Source organism: Oreochromis aureus, linkage group 22 (genome assembly GCF_013358895.1).
Source record: "Oreochromis aureus strain Israel breed Guangdong linkage group 22, ZZ_aureus, whole genome shotgun sequence".
NCBI lineage: Eukaryota > Metazoa > Chordata > Actinopteri > Cichliformes > Cichlidae > Oreochromis > Oreochromis aureus.
In genome coordinates, this window is record NC_052962.1 from 18977406 (window position 1) to 18995637 (window position 18232).

General features: G+C 41.6%; 2 long non-coding RNA genes across 2 annotated transcripts in view; one reads left to right on the forward strand and one right to left on the reverse strand.

The window, feature by feature from the left end:
• Window positions 1–6631: 6631 nt before the first annotated feature.
• LOC120435836 overlaps window positions 6632–18232 on the reverse strand; it is a 42149-nt gene continuing 30548 nt past the window's right edge. The window contains exon 3 of the long non-coding RNA XR_005609958.1: window positions 6632–7053. This is a non-coding gene — a long non-coding RNA (uncharacterized LOC120435836). The remainder of the gene's footprint in view (window positions 7054–18232) is intronic.
• Window positions 14767–16927, forward strand: LOC120435835. The gene is made up of 4 exons (XR_005609957.1): window positions 14767–14849; window positions 16225–16388; window positions 16462–16705; window positions 16789–16927. It is a non-coding gene; the product is annotated as an uncharacterized LOC120435835 (long non-coding RNA).

The window sequence follows — 18232 nt, forward strand, 5'->3', positions numbered from 1 at the left end:
TTAAAGTGAAATAAAAAAAACTTAGCCCTACACTCTGCGGCTGACTGCCATGTACTTTAGATGTTTTATTCAACCTGTTATTAGTGATGCGTCAGTACTTTCTCCACTCAGAGCATCTGTTTTCATATTTTTTTACTTCTGCAATTTGATGGCAAGGTAGTGCTTTGGGAACACGAGTGAGAGAGTCCGTCAAAAAAACCACTTCCATTTCCTTATATGTATACATCATATATGTATATATTTGTACAATGGTGGACCCTCATTAAATACGGCCAAAGTTTCTGGTAATGAAGTTAATGCATGTGCAAGTAAAAGGAACAAACCTCATGCTTCAGACTTCTCTAAAAGTTCCACTTCAACCATTTTTTGCTACTCTTGGCTCTGCCGAGAGTGTGGTTATCCTTATTATGGTTATTTCAGTCACACAGTTCTGGCACAGCATCCCACCCACAATGGACAAACAATCATAAGAAAGGCTTACAGAGAGATACCCATAAAGGGAGAGGCAAAAAAGTTGCCTTTTTTTTTTTACACAGTGGATTAACTCCGGGATTAGGGTTAGGCTGAGTTTATGGTAAACTTTGATAGAGTAAATTGTGACTCATGCAAAGCTACTCTAGCAGAATAAACAGTGAGTTTAGGATAAGAGCAATAGTTAACCTTTGAGTTTAGTTTAAATCCATATGTGGATGTGCAGACAAACCCCTGCAGCTCTTTCTGTGCTAATGGAATTTATTTTCATCAACATATATTGACATGGACATACTCTCTGGTTGAAAATGTTGAAAAATATGCTGTTTTTAACTTGGCTTAATGAATTTAAAAAGTAACTGAAAGAAGTGGAGTTCCTAATAAGATCTCCAATTAGTCTGAATGTATGCTGAAGAGACTTTGATCGTAGCATTCCTCAGGCCTCTGGAATGAAAAGTTGAATATTTCACATCATAAGTTCGGTCACAAAAAAATCTATTCCACTCATAAAGCAATTTGCTCATTGCCAATTTCTTTGTAGCTGGCAGCTGGTCAGTACAGGACATCCAGGGTGCTCACTGGGTGGGTAAATCTCCTGTATGATAAACCACAGCATACTTTTTTCCCATCACTTGTCATTTCAAAGACCTCATAGTACCGTATCTCCCCAATAGAGCACTCTGCTCTCAGAGTGGTGGTTTACATGTGGTTCCTATGGATATTTAAAAGTAGAATGGGACAGCCTTCAGCTATCAGGCCCCCTCTTGAGTGGAGCCAGCTCCCAGTTTGGATTCAGGAGACAGACACTATCTCTACTTTTAAGATTAGGCTTAAAACTTTCCTTTTTGATAAAGCGTGTAGTTAGTGCTGTAACCCCAAGCCATCCTTTAGTAATGCTCCAATAGGCCTAGGCTGCTGGGGGCTTCCAATGATGCAGTGGGTGTTTCTAAGTGGTTTAGACACCACTATGGACTTAATCATTTGTAAATAATAGCAAAGAATTGTAGCTTTCCTCCTCTCAGTGGAGGTGTGCATTTAATTGGCATTCTTTCGGCATCTATCATTGTAATTGGATAAAGTGCAAGGTAAATAAGATCACACTGTCCTATTAAACAATATTGGTGTCTTCAAAATTCTCTAACATGGGCATATGTTAAAAAATGGTGCAGGAAGGCATTATGGAAACACAAAATTCAGAATGAAAACTGTTTCACTCGCACAAAAGACAAACGCACACAAGACAAGAAACAACCCCCGCCTGCCCAGGTCACGTGTCCTTGTCCTGTCTCATTCTTTTCTGCCGCCACAGTAAGAAGTTTTTTATTCTCTACCAATCAAGCCTCCCTACAACCACCCCTGTGCCATTTAAGTACCAGGCCCTCAGGTGGGAGCCTGAGGGATGGAAAAGAAACGTGTCTGCGCGTCTCACGCGTAGGAGTCCACAGCTGCATGCCACGTCTGCTTCCCCTGCCTGTAGACATGCTGCCATTCATCGCCTCATTACCATGGAGGAGAGGAGTAGAGGATGGGTGAAGGTAGGCTGCACAGACTGCAATCAGCTCCCTGTTGCTGTTTTTCACGCACTGCATATCACATTTGAGATTCTGCATGCTCCATAGCCTCCAGTAATAAAAGTTACCATAAGCTGACAAGTAAAACAAAAAAAACAAAAAACGTTTAGCTTGACATGAGTGTTGTGAATCACAAAGTTTGAATAGGCAAGCAATGGAGATGCTGTTGATCTCTTATTAATGTGTTATTACACTCACCACTAAATATCTGTTACAGTATAACAAGATCATTGACATTCGCTGTGATATGTTATGTAAGCTGTTCATGAAGAGAAAACAATTTTTCTACAGTCTGTACTGGTTATAATTGTATTTAACCAGCCAGGCCACTCGGGATAACATTAGTTAACAGGAGGTAGCATAAGAATAATGCAGGCGTCAAAAAAACATCCCTATTTTAATTATGAGTTATCAAAACAAGACACACACAACATTCGAAGCCATTTTGTTTATCAGTGACAGGATTTTGTTTAAATACAGTGTCTTAGATGGGTGTCAAAGCATACCAGCTTAGCAAATAATGTAACAAGATGGATTTTCATATCGTGGCGCCTCCTGTGTTTCAGCTCTATTTAAAGTTTGGCCATAAATTAAGCAGTAATGCATTATTCATAGCACCACTTCTCCACTCTCCTGAGGGAGGAGGCTGGGGTGTTGTGCAAAGTGGGGATCTCTCTTCTCTCTCTCTCTCTCTCTCTCTCTCTCTCTCTCTCCCTCTTCCTCTCGTTCGTTTTCCGTGCCGCTCTCTCTCCTTGACAGCTGTCTACATTATCTCGCTAATGGTCTGAATCAATGAGTTGCTCTTACACTCGCACATGTCAAAGCCACAGAACCGTACAGGTCTTTGACACAAAGTTAGCAGCAAATTAATGGTCTCTATGTAATGTGAAATTCAAACAAGCCGAGCATTATTGTGGTCAAAACACGCGTTTGATTTGATTTAAATGCTAGGCATCTCTCAACATTTGTTTTTCTTTTATTGTACTCGCGGTGGTTACGGATGCCAGCGGTAACGTAGCACCCTCCATTCAGGCAGAGTAACAAAGAAATCATATTTCAAATTCATAGGACACTTCTCCCTAATTTACTTGCAAACTGAAGCAAGCTGCAAAACCAATTTGCTCTCAGACTCCTGGTTTTGCACAGCCACGTCCAACCAAGTGTGAGTGATAAACACAGAAATGAAAGGAGGCACGGTATAGAAAGAAAGATACAATATAAAACGAAAACCGCAACGGTTTTCTCAGTGAGCACTGGAGAGCCGAATGTTGTAAATGCAGAGTTGTGAATGTAGCGTGGTGTTCCTCTCAGTGGGTGAGAGGTGGATAGTGGACAGCACCAGGCTGCTTACTTGGGTCTACCATTGCTGAAAGGAGGGGGGGGCGAAAGTGTTGACAGCAATTTCACCACAGGGTAGGAGCACACACAGGGTGCCCCAGGTGCCCTGGCCTATACACAGTGTCTGATTGCAGTAAATTGTGGTGCTGTTTTTAGTACACAAACAAAACTTGCTCTGTGTGTGCGTTTGTGGAGAACGAAGGAGGGGCAGAGGAGCCTAATGGTGCACGTTAAAAGCTCAATGTGCAAAATGCTACACATATTAAGTTTCTAGCGCATTTCTGAGTTAGTAAATACCACCGGTAATGTGTGCTATTGTTGCTAAAATACTTTGAGATTTGAATGAGGTTGTTGGTACTGTGGGTGTGGTTTGAAATCTAAACTAAGAGAACATAATTGGTCCGTACTGCAATATTCAGATATGTGAGAAATTTGAGGAGAAAGACAGAGCCGCGTGCAGCTTCAGTTTCTTTATAAAAAACGAATCAAAATTCACTCCTTTGCTACAATCAAACTCTCTGCCTTTTAATCAGACCACAGCCTTTTACCAAAAACTATGACAACTTTAAAAAGTGATTACAGAAATGCATTGTGGGGGGGAGAAATGATGAAGCATGGCCGGTCTAATAAGCTGCGACATCTCATCTGAGATTCCCACTCCGTCTAACAGTGCACTTACTTTCCAGAGAGAGAGTATTCTCGTCCTATCTCATCCATCTCGCTTATGCAAATGACTGTCTTAATTTGGTTAGGGCGTAGAGTCATGTGGGAGATAGAAGAAAGTACAATCTTGTTTACATTAATGGGTGATGTTTTCAGCCCGGTTAACCAATTCAGAGGCTCATTTAGTCATGCTGAATGCAGGAGTGAGAAGAGTAATAGAGCACGTTTGACCACAATAAAGAAAGCAACTTGTTTTTTAAAATTAAAGAGTCAAGCTCTGAGCAGACATCTAAACAGCCCTATAATGTTTGAATTTTCATTTACCTATGTTGGATATGTTTTCCAGCTGTGAAGACGTAAAGTAGAAATCATCCATTCTAAGCCATGAGCAAAAAAGATCAATAACAGTCTGTAACGTCGCTGTCTTCGCAGCTCATTAAATCTCTTCTGTCACGTCTCACGTGCAGTATACGTGGCACAATGTGACCCTACTGCACAGATAACCATTGAGGTGTGAACAATTTCTCCACAGAAAGTAACAATAAATGTCTTTTGAGAACAAAGAGCTGAGGCATAACAATTACAGCTGTCACTGACCCTCCTGTGATAACCACACAGAGTAAGAGAGCACAGGAGAATAATTGCAGCCAGCTGTATCCCAGCCAGTTTGCAGAGAATGTCCACTCCCTGTGATACATCAGTCTAATTTCTCTCTTTTTTTCTCATACTTTTACAGAAAAAAGGGAAAAAAGTAGATGATTGATTTTTGCCTTTTTTCACAGGCTCTAACACCAACTCTGGTCAAGGATAGCTGCCAGTCATTTTTCCATGTGATGCTATAAGAACATGGTTTATAAAAAAGCAGCATACAGAGATAATTATGTTTGCCAGTCTTTTATAGATGAACATCATTCACACAGATCAAATTTGTGAGCTGTGTATCAAATCATCTATCAAATTATGCTTCATTCAGTGAAATCCCAGAAAGCTCATTCTGTTCATCTAGACGTTGCTTAATGATGCTGATTAAATGATTTTTAAAATTCTTTGAAAAGCTAAAAATATAAATTTAATATTCACGTTTCTATATTAAAGTAAACAGCGGAACATAGTGCAGATATTCCAATCTGCCAGAATTTCTTGGATTTCCTGTCACAAAGACTTTTTGCGATCACATGGAAAAAATGAAGCATAACTTTATACTTTATACTCGTCATTTTTATTTCAAATTGAGACACAATATATTTTATTTAGCTAACAAGTGCAATTTAGCTAATAAATAGAACATTTTAAATCCTTTGTTTTAACATGGTTTGGTGCTTGTCTTTAGAACAGGTAGGATCCAGGCTTTCCAGGAAGTCCACTTCATATTCCTCAATGCAGAAACTGCACAAGTTAAAACTGAAGCCACAATGAAAGTAAGCAAACTTAATATAAATGCCAATGGGCAATTATTATCCTTCTAGTGCCTGTGCAAGTCCTAACCTTTAACGCCACCACTACGCACCAACTCTCTCTTCCTCTCTCTGCAGCAATTTCCTCCGCCACTAGAGCCTGAGAGTAGAGTCACACCAGCACGCTCCACTGGGTCCTGTGAAAGGATGCCCAGTTAGTGTGAAAGGCTGCCTGAGGGTCCCAGTGCACATGTGTGTGGGTATGTGAGTGTGTGGGCAGGTAAGTGGACAGCCACTTTATTGGCTTGTAGCAATGCCAGCTTACTTGTGCACTCTGATGGGTGTGACATTCACCTTGCACGCTGCTGTGGCCATTCGCTCTCAAACAGCCACATGTTCAATCAAGCGTAAGAGGAAAACTCTTGGTTTGTGCTTCTCTCACAAACATTTAGATACTTTTGCAGACAAATACACATGCATGTGGGGTTTTTTAATTTTCTTTACTGAGACTTGAGGACTGAATTTGCAGAATTAGGGTTAGGGTTATGTATTATGCATTTTAAACTGGTGGCAGCAGAGGGGGAACACTGACGCCAGGACTTCCACCTTCAATCCAAAGAGTCTGTGAAAAAGAAAAGATATCTGGACATGAATATGCAGAACCTGCTGGCGAGAAACCTGATTTTTGGTACTGAAGCGTTCTGCTTTCAGTGCTCCTAGTTGCAATACCCGTCAGATTGGAGCAGGCTTTTACTGCACGCAGGTAAGAGCAAAAGAAGCACCACATTTTCCTAAATCCTTTTCTAAAGATGAAAAAAACTAAAAACACTGGCTATCATCAAATAACAGTTTAATTTTTTATTCAGTTTTTAACTTAACTGATTGATGAAAGGACGGGACTGGAAGTCTGGGCTTAAACGTCAGCTGTCTCCACAGAGAGCTCGTAAATACTGACTGATCCTCAGAGCATCAGTCAGTATTTAGGGATAAATTTCCAAACTAGTGAACTATAAATGCAAGTTTGTAGTGTTAACAAGAGCAATGATAAGCAACATGATGTGATAAATACAGCAAATGTAGTTTATTAAATGTAGTAAAGCTCCAGTACTATACATACTTAGACACTGGTAGCTATATGAGACATCAAAGTCAAAATGACATCAAACTCTCAAAATGTTAAACTTTGTTGTCTGCCAGAAAATTTTAGGGAAGTGGGTTGAATGTGATGTGTGCCTTATGTACAATTTTCAAAAACTAACTCACACTTACAGGCACTCACACTGTACAGCACATGACGTGTGCCCACACACACACACACACACAGAATCCCACCTTGCTGAACTTCTCAGTAAGTCATATTCTGATGCTGTGCTGTGTGTCATTTTAGCAGCCTAGAGGCAACGGCTGAACTCTTCTGATTCGATGTGCAAAGAAAATACTTTTGGCAGAAAGAGCTGCAGTTTGGGACCAAGGTGTTGTTCAGTCTTATTCCTCACACAGGTATATTCTTGTTATACCTTCAGATCTCCTTCAAGCGTGCTGCTTTGGGCCATCGATGTACATATGAGCTGAAATTCATTCCTTGAAATTCCTCTTGGTTTCACCTCCTGCGGATCCTAAAATGCAAATGAGCAAAAGTTAGAGGAAATAAAGTGATAACGTGAAAAGCCGGAGATGATGGATAGTTGCTTTCATTAAAAAGTAAGTGTGATGGAGCCCTTTGACCAAGCTATTTCAACACATCAGTCATTATTGAGGGCTCATTTGTCAATTTTACATCAACACACGCTAGCTGTTTTCTCGCTTCTCTATGTGTTGTATCAGCCCACGCAGCTCCTCGTAGCCTCGCAGTGTCTCTGTGTGAGCATTGGAGCCATCTGTTGGGGTAAACGTGTTGTCAGAAACAGCGAAAGTGAGATGACAGGGAAAAGACGCTCACCCCGAGGCACTTCCTCTGTCATCACTCCAAGAATCCCACTGTGCAGACCATGAACATTAACTTCCCAAAGCACTCTGGGTAATCACTTTCTGCCTCGCACTAGCCAAAACAAAGATTGCAGGGGATTTTCTGATGCACACAGTTGGCACATGGAGCAGGAACTGACAGTGAATGAACACTTCATTCAAGAATGTTTTATATAAACAGCAAGTGTTGAAAATCGGGGAGATGTGAAATAGACAAAGCGACTTAATTTGGGGAGAGATCAGCATGGCAGATCTTTTGTTGATGCTCATGCTAATGAATGCTTACAATGAAACCATACCAAGCTCTAGTAAGTATTTACGTCCCTGCGGGGCGATATTTGACATCAAAAGGCAATCTGTAGCTCAATGCTAAGTGAGTGTATCAATGCTCTAATCCACTCAAAGTTTATTTTTCTTTTCTGATATAAAAACCAGCAGTATTGAATCATCTGCCACGGTACAGAACTGATGTATGAGTAAACTGACAGGCGGCTGCTGAGGGGATAAACAGGTAGAGAGACAGGAAGAAAGACACCCTAACAAAGAGATTCACACACACACACACACATCCAGCTCATTCAGCAGCACTGGCCAATTTATTTTCTTCAAACTCCATCTGGACGTGAGACAAATAGAGTCATCTGCCGGCCAGTGAGGTGACTATAATTTGTTTGCCTGCACGACTGTAATATTCGGTTTCTCTCCAGGTTAAAACGCAATTACTTCCTAGCAAACACGACTCGGCTAAATCGGCCACAAAGCCCAGTCCAGCCATCTGTTGCTTTCTTGTATCAGGATGTAAGCATGGCTGGAAAAATGGCTCCCAATTAGACGTTCCACAGACGAGATTATCGGCCCTCGTCTGATGCATGTATACGCGTTTGTATGTCAGCAAACAACCACAAGCATACAAAGCTCATAAACATGCCTGCCAAAATGTATGCACATACCAAACGCACACACAAGCAGACAAGCATACACATGCAGAGCAAAGCCTCGGCGTGATTTAAAGTCTGCAATCTGGTAGAAAAACGGAGCAGCTTAGATTTGCTTTCTGTGATAAGACTCGATACATATGGAATGTGTTTTTTTCCAAACTCGGCTGGGTGCCCAATCACCTGAAAGTGTCTTCTCTTCAGTTTTTGCTTGTGCAAAACTGTGAACTTCAGCCGGAGAAGTAACTTTCGAGCACCGATCTTCCACACCCACAAGAGCCTCTTGCGTCTGCCGATTGCCCTGCTTTCAGATATTTTGTGCTCACACACGTCCAAAAAAAGGCTCCAACATTTTTTTCTAACATATCATTGAAAGGAAACTTGAATTTTAAAGATGAGCACTGCGGTATTGCTTAAATTAACCTAAAATGCTACGACCGAGAGCTAAAAACATAATTTGTTCATTAGATTTGCAGTGTTGTTTTTAACGCCAAGAATCGGGAGAGAAGCACCAGTGGGATGTTGTTAGGTTTTGTTATACATTTGGCACAGACATAAAGAGTCCTCACACTAACAGCAATCAGCCCCAGCACTTCCAGCCCTTTGTGTGTATAAACCAAGGCAAGAAATCGCCCCTTTCTCATCCCAAATTACACCTTCTTTGGGTGCAGCCCATAAAGAAATTAAATAAATACAATATGCAAAACCATGCCTAAGCTAATTAGCAGCAGGCTCCCTCACAATGAATGAAGAATACAATTAATCAGTGTGTGTGTGTGTGTGTGTGTGTGTGTGTGTGTGTGTGTGTGTGTGTGTGTGTGTGTGTGTGTGTGTGTGTGTGTGTGTGTGTGTGTGTGTGTGTGTGTGTGTGTGTGTGTGTGTGTGTTTAGGGGGTTGCCGATGAACATATTACTGATGCTCCCTTTGGTTTGGCCCTGCTAATCTTCAGCCCCGTGTTTTTATTTGACAACATTGTTCTGTAAAATGTACATGCTCACAGTTTTGCATACACATAAAAAAAGGCAGTGTGGGTTTATTTTAAATGCCATTCTTACAATAGATAATGCATTAGGGAAAGTCTGCTATTTTTAATCGCATTTCCATCCCCCTCCCGACCCTGGTAAAGTAACATACCACTACTGTACGAGATAAGTCTGTTTGTGTTCACATCAAATTTTCAGCTCAGTTCAGTCGCAGCGTGTCCGCAGTTGGACCCTCACCAGATGCAAATCACAATGTAATGATGTGGGCCTATTAATAGATTAGATACAGTCTTGTCTGCTGCAATTTATTAAACATGATTACACATCTTGGCAGCAGTTCCAGCTCTGCTAACCAACCCTGGAATGAAACTTCACACAGTTTGAATCAATTAAGTCATCAGTTTGATTGTGGGTTTTTTTTGTTTGTTACAGATCTTTAATTAAAAGTCTTTGTTAATTTATAGAAAGCCCCAAAATAGCCAAGTCTCGTATTGTAGTTGTCACTGCACATGGCAGTAGCGTCTTTCATTGTTAAATGGTAAGAAAAAAATGCTGCACAAGAAGTCATTCAAAATAAATATTAGCCTAAGGCGATATTTTCAAAATCATTTAAAGAGCTTAATTACGAATATATACCTCTTCAAATCTGAATCATACCAATCAATTTTAGAAAAGGAAATTAAAAAGAAATAAATCTCGAATCATGACGTTGCCAAAACTACTGCTGTCTGCTGGTAGTCCAAGTCTGGAAACTGACAGTGCATATGAACCGCATCAAAGCCTTCTGCGGTGGCAAAGTGCCACCCGTAACAAAGAGAGCCTTATGGCTAGGCCTGATCTAACATACAGCACCCCCCACCCTCCGAGCTGACCCCTGTCGGCCATCAGCACATCAGAGCAGAGGCAGACAGTGGACAGTGGAAATGCTGGACCTCATCTCACCTCTCAAAGAGCTTTGTGACCCTGTTGCTCCCAGCTGCATTCACGCCGCCTGACACCAAGTTCAAAGTAATTTCTTCTCTGTGTGTGTGTGTGTGTGTGTGTGTGTGTGTGTGTGTGTGTGTGTGTGTGTGTGTGTGTGTGTGTGTGTGTGTGTGTGTGTGTGTGTGTTCCAGTCTGCTGTGTATGTGTAGGGTGAGAAGAGAGAGTAAATTGGGGGTTTGCTCAGACTGTTGTGTTTGCGTTTGTGTGCTCATGGGGTTGTGTTCTTTTGTGCAATATCTGTGCATGTTTTGAAAGACACACTGAAATACATATGCACCTGTACAGTATATGTGTTTGTAAGTGTGTGTTATTATTACAGCCTCTGTTTAGCTGAGCTGAACAGCTGTCACAACAGTCTGGTCTCAAGCCAATCCTGCTCTTCTGAAAGGAAAATAGAAATATTCTCCTTTTCAGCAAATCTGCTGCAGAAGAATGATATTTTACATATGCAGCGTACACTTGTTTAAAGGTTCGAGGACATGAATTTCTTCCGTTTTTGCAATCGAGTCAGCGTGACATGAACATCCCTCAGTTTGTTTGTTTTTTAATAAAGAGGTGCTTTTCAAAGAAAGTGAAAAACTTCCATATCTCCTTTTAGATTTGGGTTTCTTATCAGGAGAAAACCAAACACCTTTCCCATGTTGTGCGAGAGAAGCCAGAGATAGAAGTGAAGGAAAAAGACTGGATGAGCAGATGTAGGTTGATGCACCTCAAAGGACTCGTCTTAACCCCATTCTCTCCCCGCCATTTATTTCAGCACAAAGACATTTTCTTCTGTCTACAAGACCCATTTAACACATGAGTGGCAGCGAGCTCGCGAGGGGGTGAAGGTTCATAAAATTGATGTACCTCAACATCAGCTGACCTTTGTCAGATTGTTCTGTCTGCTGATGCTTTCTCTGATACACGCAGCGAGTTTCCTCCAGCTCAACTGATTTTTTTTTGGGGGGGGGGGGGATCTAACATCATCGCTAATGCAGTTCAATTAAAGTCTCCCCAGAATGCGCCGCAATGAGAACCCATTTTGTGCATTCAAGAATTTTTCAGAGGTAACTGATCATATGTTTAAGGGGAGTAAGGCATCAATTTCATAGCAGGAAAATCTGTATGGAGGTGTTTTCAAAGTGGATGGATTTCACAATGTAGATGAAGGCAAAGAGGCAGTCAAAAAAAAGAAAACGGAGACACTATAAAAGCTTTGAAAAGCATTTCCAAAAGAATGGCGGGGTTAAATAATACTTGTCAGTATTGAGCAAGAGTAGAAAACGAAGATATATCATCGAATCGATGCTGACGACGCCGAACACGATGGAATGAGATACTATTTCAGATAAAGTGCTGATTTCTGATCTCTGCAGTGCTTAGTCGGGGCACATTTTTGACACTTCCTACCAAAAGTATTAACTAAGTGAAACTAAAGCACCTCAGCTACAGTTGTACAGTATGTATGAAAGATTTTATTACATTTTTTTTTCTTGTGTATTTCTGTCACTCTATTTTTGTTGATGCACGAATGCTTTTATTTGCCTTAAAAGTCAAATTTATTTATTTATTAACCTAGATTACTAGTTTCATTTAGACACAATGGTAAACAAGATTAATTGCACTGACTGTCACCTTGAGTTGAATCATTTTCTTTTTGCCTATAATTCATTAAAGATGTAACTTAAGCGTGAGCTCATGCGAAAACTTTGACTGGAGCTGGAACTCACTAAATGTTTTAATGAATTGAAACAAAAACGAGCCAGCAGAGCGAGGACACGCTATCAACTACTGACTCGCCTGGCATTCTTTCACAGCCCACAATAAAGCCCAAGACCTTCCATGTCATTGCCATGAAACTAAAGCTTTAATTTGTCATTGTGTGCAGTGCCAGCAAAACATGCCAGCCAAGGAAATAAATAAGACACAAATGAGTTCCTCTAAAAAGAGCCACGGCGTATAGAAGTGAGCAGAAGCAATTGACAAAACGGTGCTTAATAGGCTTTTCGACGGGGCTGACTGAAATGACGGCTAAATTTCTGCTACCACATCAATTAGTAAAACTTTTCTTTCTCTTGCCCTCTTTCAGCTCTGAAAAGGCTATGAAATTGCCACCGCCCGGCACAAAAAGAAAAGCCTTTTATTACGCTTGCCTTTCAAACAGGCTGTCGACAAAACAAGTTTTCTGCCTGCAGTAGTGAGCTATTTGGGACCTGAGAGGGAGGAAGACACAGCAGTCGCAGCATCTTTCTGAAACAGCTTGAATTAAGCGTGGCAGCATTTGCATCAATGCGTCTTTTTCCCATATGGTGCTCTGAAGATAACCCATGAACCTACTTCCATCTGCAGAAGTCACACTGATAAGTTTTCTTTCTAATCAACCAGATGATTACATCACTTGCCATTGCTGTGCCACCGAAATGTTAAACTTGTGTTTCGATTCAAATGCTTTAATTTAGTGCTAGTTTACTTATTCACTAGCAGTGTTGTGGAGTTTATAACACTCTGACGCTCTGATATTGTTGCCTCACTGGTGCAGAATCTCTCATTTTAACCTCTGCTTCAGCATCCAGGCCATCCAGCACAGCTCTGGTTAATGCTAAAAACAGGTGATGCGGACATATGTCCCGCTGGCTTTGTGCCCTTGTGCCTTTCTACCACCGCTAGCTCAAAGACGGCAGAGAGCGCTGATGACATTAGACTACTGGGGCCATGACCAGCTGGCCACCAGCTCCCAGTGGCCCTCCCAGCCCCAGGACAAGCATGAAAGGGCCCCTCAGTCCTCCAGGGAGTGCTTAGTGTCTTGTCAAGCATTGTGGCCCTAATGGTCCCCCACAGCCACACTCAGTATTCATAGCCGGCCATTATACTCAAGCGAATCCAATCGCTTTACCACGCCTGTTGGAGTCAAGAGGGAACGTCGCCTCCTGTTGAAACTATGGCACTGGGCAGAGCTTTCTCTCTCTCTCGCTCTCTCTCGGACATTGGTTTAGTTCACTCTGCGTCCTTCACCTCTCCTCTATTTCCTTTCTAATTTCAAAGCTCTTTTGTTTCCTGACTTCTCCCCCTGCCTTCTCTTTCTCTGCGGTCAGCTGCTGGACTGTATGGGGTTGACAGGACCCTCCAGGCTCACCAGTAGTCGCCACCTGTCCAGCTTCCAGAAGATGAAAGGTCAGACAAAGACACAGCAGACATCCATAAGTCTGGAAGGGAAAATAAGACCCTAAGAGGCTGCTCTGAGCGCCGAGCTAAATTGATTTTTCACACCATTTTTTCCTTTTTTACAAGCTAGAGATCAGCTGTTTTTTATGGTCTGTATGTAAATTATGATTTGCATTGTTTTGTTTTGTTTTATTTCTTTGTTTGTTTGTTTTTTGCATGACAGAAATGACACAGAGCCGAACGAGAGCAGTGACAGGATGCAGCTATGTCGAGAACTGTAAACTTTCATTGAGGCTGATTAAAAGCTCACAGCAGCATACATAACTAATTCCTTCCCAGGATCACACGCACCGCAACGCGTAGCTAACCCCTAATGTGCAGCAGTTCTTTAGTGTACAAACCACAAATCTTCAGTCTCAAAGTCACCCTATCAAAGCTGTTATCAGCCGAGCTGGGAGGCACTTTGATGTCCCAACTGTCTCTCAGGTGCACACGGGCCAATTAGTGTGAGTTCTCTTTGTGTAGAGGTTGTACACAAGTGACCTGATGCTTGATGTCACTGGGAGTTCAAAGGGCTGACAGAGTCAAAGAAAATCCCCGTGGGGCCTACATGAGTGAGAGTACAGCCTCTGCTATGCAAACACAGCACCCCCCCATCCCCCTCCCAAAGCCCCGGAGCTCCAGGCAGGGGAACAATATCACGTCGAGCCGGTGAATTTCTAATGCAGAAAGGAGGAGACATGTGCACGTACACACACCCTCGCGAACACCAGAACACAAGCATTAAAGTACACACACCTACCTAAAAGACACACGCACACACAGAAACACACGGAAAGAGATGAGGAGAAGACTTGGAGATTAATTCAGGTTTGTGTGCAGGGAGGCAGGTAAAGAGTGGATTGAAAGAGAGTTGAGAAAGATTTTGTCCATAGGGAGGAACGATAGGAGAGTCAGAAATACAGTTTGAAAAGTTGGGTAACTCATATCGATTGAACACATGGCTTCAGAGAGGGGAAACTTTTTATTATCTGTCTGTAGTGCGCCTTGTAGAACTGTGCTGCAGTAAAAGTCATTTAAGGCAGGAAATGTCCTAAATATCCCGAGTTCATAAAACTCAGAAGCTTTAGTTAGAAAGATTTGATCTATAACAAAGACCAAGGAGAACAGTTTATCTCATGAAACACCAGCAGACCTGTTAAATGGGTAACCATTAAAACAAAAATCCCTCTTCTGGGTGAGGACCCTGATTTTCAAAGAATCATCGCTGTTATTTCTGATTGTATTATTTTTTTATTTTCTTCAGATTGTCGTCGTGTGGGGCTCCAGGCAATAAAAGTTCAAGAGTCTTCTTCGAATTCTTTCTACTATTGCAGTCTCTGGGTTGCATTCAAAACCAAGGTGACTAATGAAAACTGTATTAGACTTTGTGATTGTTTGCTGTGCTTGCACAGTATAAGGGAAACACACTGTCCCGCCCAGCCAGAGCTGATGATCTGATAGATCCAATGGGAAAATGTGGTAAAAATCGTCAATATTACAGAACAATGTGACACAATGATGCTAATATTATATTGGTGTGATATGGAATCATTCTTTCAAATCTTTTTAAGGAATCACACTAATGCTTCTTTCTTTTTCTTTGAAGGAAGCTTTCTTAAATATGGCAAAATAGCCCTTGTGTTATGATTAGCATTGTTATGCTGCCTCGGGCTCGGCTTAAGACTTTGGGTTGTAAACAGAAACACTGAGCCCTGGATGCTTTCATATATAGATGCTTAACAGGCAAGGAAGGCCTAATCTCCTTTGCCTACACCCCAAAGCAGCTAAACTGTAAGTGGGTAAAGGTTCCAGTTTGTGTTAACTGTGGCCGTTCTAGATCAGATTTGGTTCTTATCTATTCAGATGGCTTTTAGATCCACCAAGTCTCAGTCAGATCAAATGGTGATTGTAGGGACTGTTGAAACTGTTAATGGACAAAACCTCAGAACCACTAACTCGACCACTGGAACATCTGTTTTTTGTATCGCTCTGTCTTTTTTGAGTCCATCAGTTTTGATTATTTTACTTTCACACAACGAAAAAGGTCAAGTGAGGCAAAGACCTAAAGGATTCTCACTAACTGCTTAGTGTGTTGAAACACTTCATTTGATTGCGTTTGCAGAAATCAGTAACAGAAGTGGATGTTATTAAATCAAAATTGCTAGCACTTGCCCTCACATGCTGTTCAGATCAAATTTCACCATTTTGCTATTTGACAACAGTAAAAATAAAAAGCCTTAAATTTTATTTTATTAGTCTGAAATATGAGGACTCTTGTTAAAATGACCTAAAATACACAAAAAAATGATTGATTCTTTTTTTATGTATTATACTCTTGTACATGTGCTAAATGTCACTGTGGTTGTTCTCGGTTTTATTTAACTTGTATGTATTCGGATGGTTTTTAGATCCATCAAGTGTCAGTCTCACTTGGACTCGCTCAGATTCTTGAAACTGTGAAACTGTACATGGCACGTCTGTGTGTATTTTTTATGAGATACTAGTGAAAAAGTTCAGGAGGACCTTCTGTGTTCCTACAGCACTTGTTCAGGTTCCTAAGTGCAGAGACATGCACCTGCTGGTCTTTGAAGGGTCGTGGGACAATCTTGAAATACCGAAATAGTAAAATAGCATAAGCATGATCTTCTTTGGTGCACATGAGGAACAAATGTCATACAGAGCTTAATAGATGACTTTACAAAGACATGAGATGTGTCATGGTCTGTGTGAGCAGCTGGGTGTGGCCTGTATGGATCCCTGCCTCCTGTACCTGCCTCGGGCCGAGCCTACCATCCTCTCACCCGGGCAGCGCACCTGGAGTTAATTCATGGCAACCAACAGAGGGTATTTATGGCCAGCTTCACCGTCGCCTTAACGCCAGTTCGTCAACCCACCTAAGTTGGTAACAGGTTCACACTCTGGCTCGAGATCCAAGTTCTTGTATGCTTACCTTGTCTTCTTTCCTCCACAGATCCACTGGCCCACTATGCCACGACACCACCACTAAGATTCACGTTTTGGATTCTGGTCACAAACCCTCATAAGATTTTCAGCCACACTCCAGGGAGTATCACCAACCGCACTGACCTGCCTGCCTTCCTTCCATCACCACCCACGCGAGTCCTGGAATACTCAGGTCAGACCTTCTTAACACTCCTCTGCCAGTCACTCGGACCTCTGCCTCCCCCTCCAAGCCTCAGCCTCCTCCTGCCCAAGTAAGCCACTCCATCTCAGTATCCACGACAACCTCTGGCCCAATCCATGCACCCACTAACACCACCTCTCTCTCTTTCTCTAGTGCACCAGTCGCCGCTTATGTCATGTACCTCGGGCTACCGCGCTACAATTCTCTACCTAGTATTATATTGTGTATCAAGATACGCCAAGGTTCTAGGTTTTGTTTCTCCTTGTCAGTCCTGTGTCGTTGTAAATAAAAGCTTCTTTAGTTCAACTGTTCTGCCTCCTCACTTCTATCCCACACTTGAGTCCGGTTCTGGTACAGACCTCTGGCCCCCTTGACAGAGATGTATGTGAGGTAGACAGAGTGTTTGAAGTGGACAGAATAAAGACTACTTATGCATTCTAAATAGATCTGCAATTCAAAATTTCATATAAATACTTATTATGAGGGAATCCTTGGCCCAGGTCAAAACTGACCCAATAACATAGTGTAGACATAAGAAAATTGAATAGTATGTGAGGGTAAATAAGGAAGGGTTAATAAAAAGATTGGTCAGCCGATGGGTTATTTGGTAACAAACAGCTACATACAGTCATTAACTGACATACTAGTATGTAGTATGAGTACCTAAAGGAAACTCATTAGTTATTTTTTTTCAAAGCATACAAAAATAAAATTACAATCGCTTAAAGACTGTATTTCAACAAATACAGCCTCTCTTTTTGTCTCCTGTCAATATGCAACCAAACCTGGTCAGATGTGTTTGGTCAGTAGAACTCAGACTACAAATAGATTGCATATGTAAACCGAAAAGCCTCTGGTATCACAGATATAAAGTAAAACTTCACAGAGATTCTTGGTAGTTAATTATACATGTGGTGTTGTGTGAACAAAAGCATTTCACCTACCTCAAAAAGTATATACTGCTCAATTTTTCACCTGCGTTGAGGTGCAGCCAAGTCAGTTTTCTTATGAGACATCAAGCTGTACTCTTGTTTATATCCCTCATCCAACCAAAACAAGTGTACATGTTTGCGTCTACGTGCACATTTTTAGAGGGTTGCAGCAATCCCAGAACCGAAAATACTGAAATCGGAGTGCCAACAACACACCCAAAGACAGGAACACACAGACTCACTCTCAAGCAGGATGTGAAAACAAACAAACACACATGCTTAGACACACACTTCATGTTCCCTCTCAGTAGTATGGATAGGAAGTTGGCCCCCTGTAGCATTACCTGCAGCCAAGTCAGAGGGCACCATTAAAATTCAACATGCTTTCGCGAGCCCCCCCATGACCCAGGAAATGTTTAGCATTCTGCTCACACACCAAACACCAACAGCTAGAGCTCACACAAACCCTCCACATCTTCAAGCTTGCTCTCTGAACAGAAAAATATTGTGAATTCCAGTCTAAGTGCATTTGTTTAATATAAAAAGAGATATTTTGCTGTTAGCTAAAGGAATTTGTATTGTGCGAAGGAAAAAAAATCTTTCTGTTTACATCTGTCTCTTTCTCATCTTTTCTTTCTAAGGTTCAAGGACGTTGCACTCCGTGA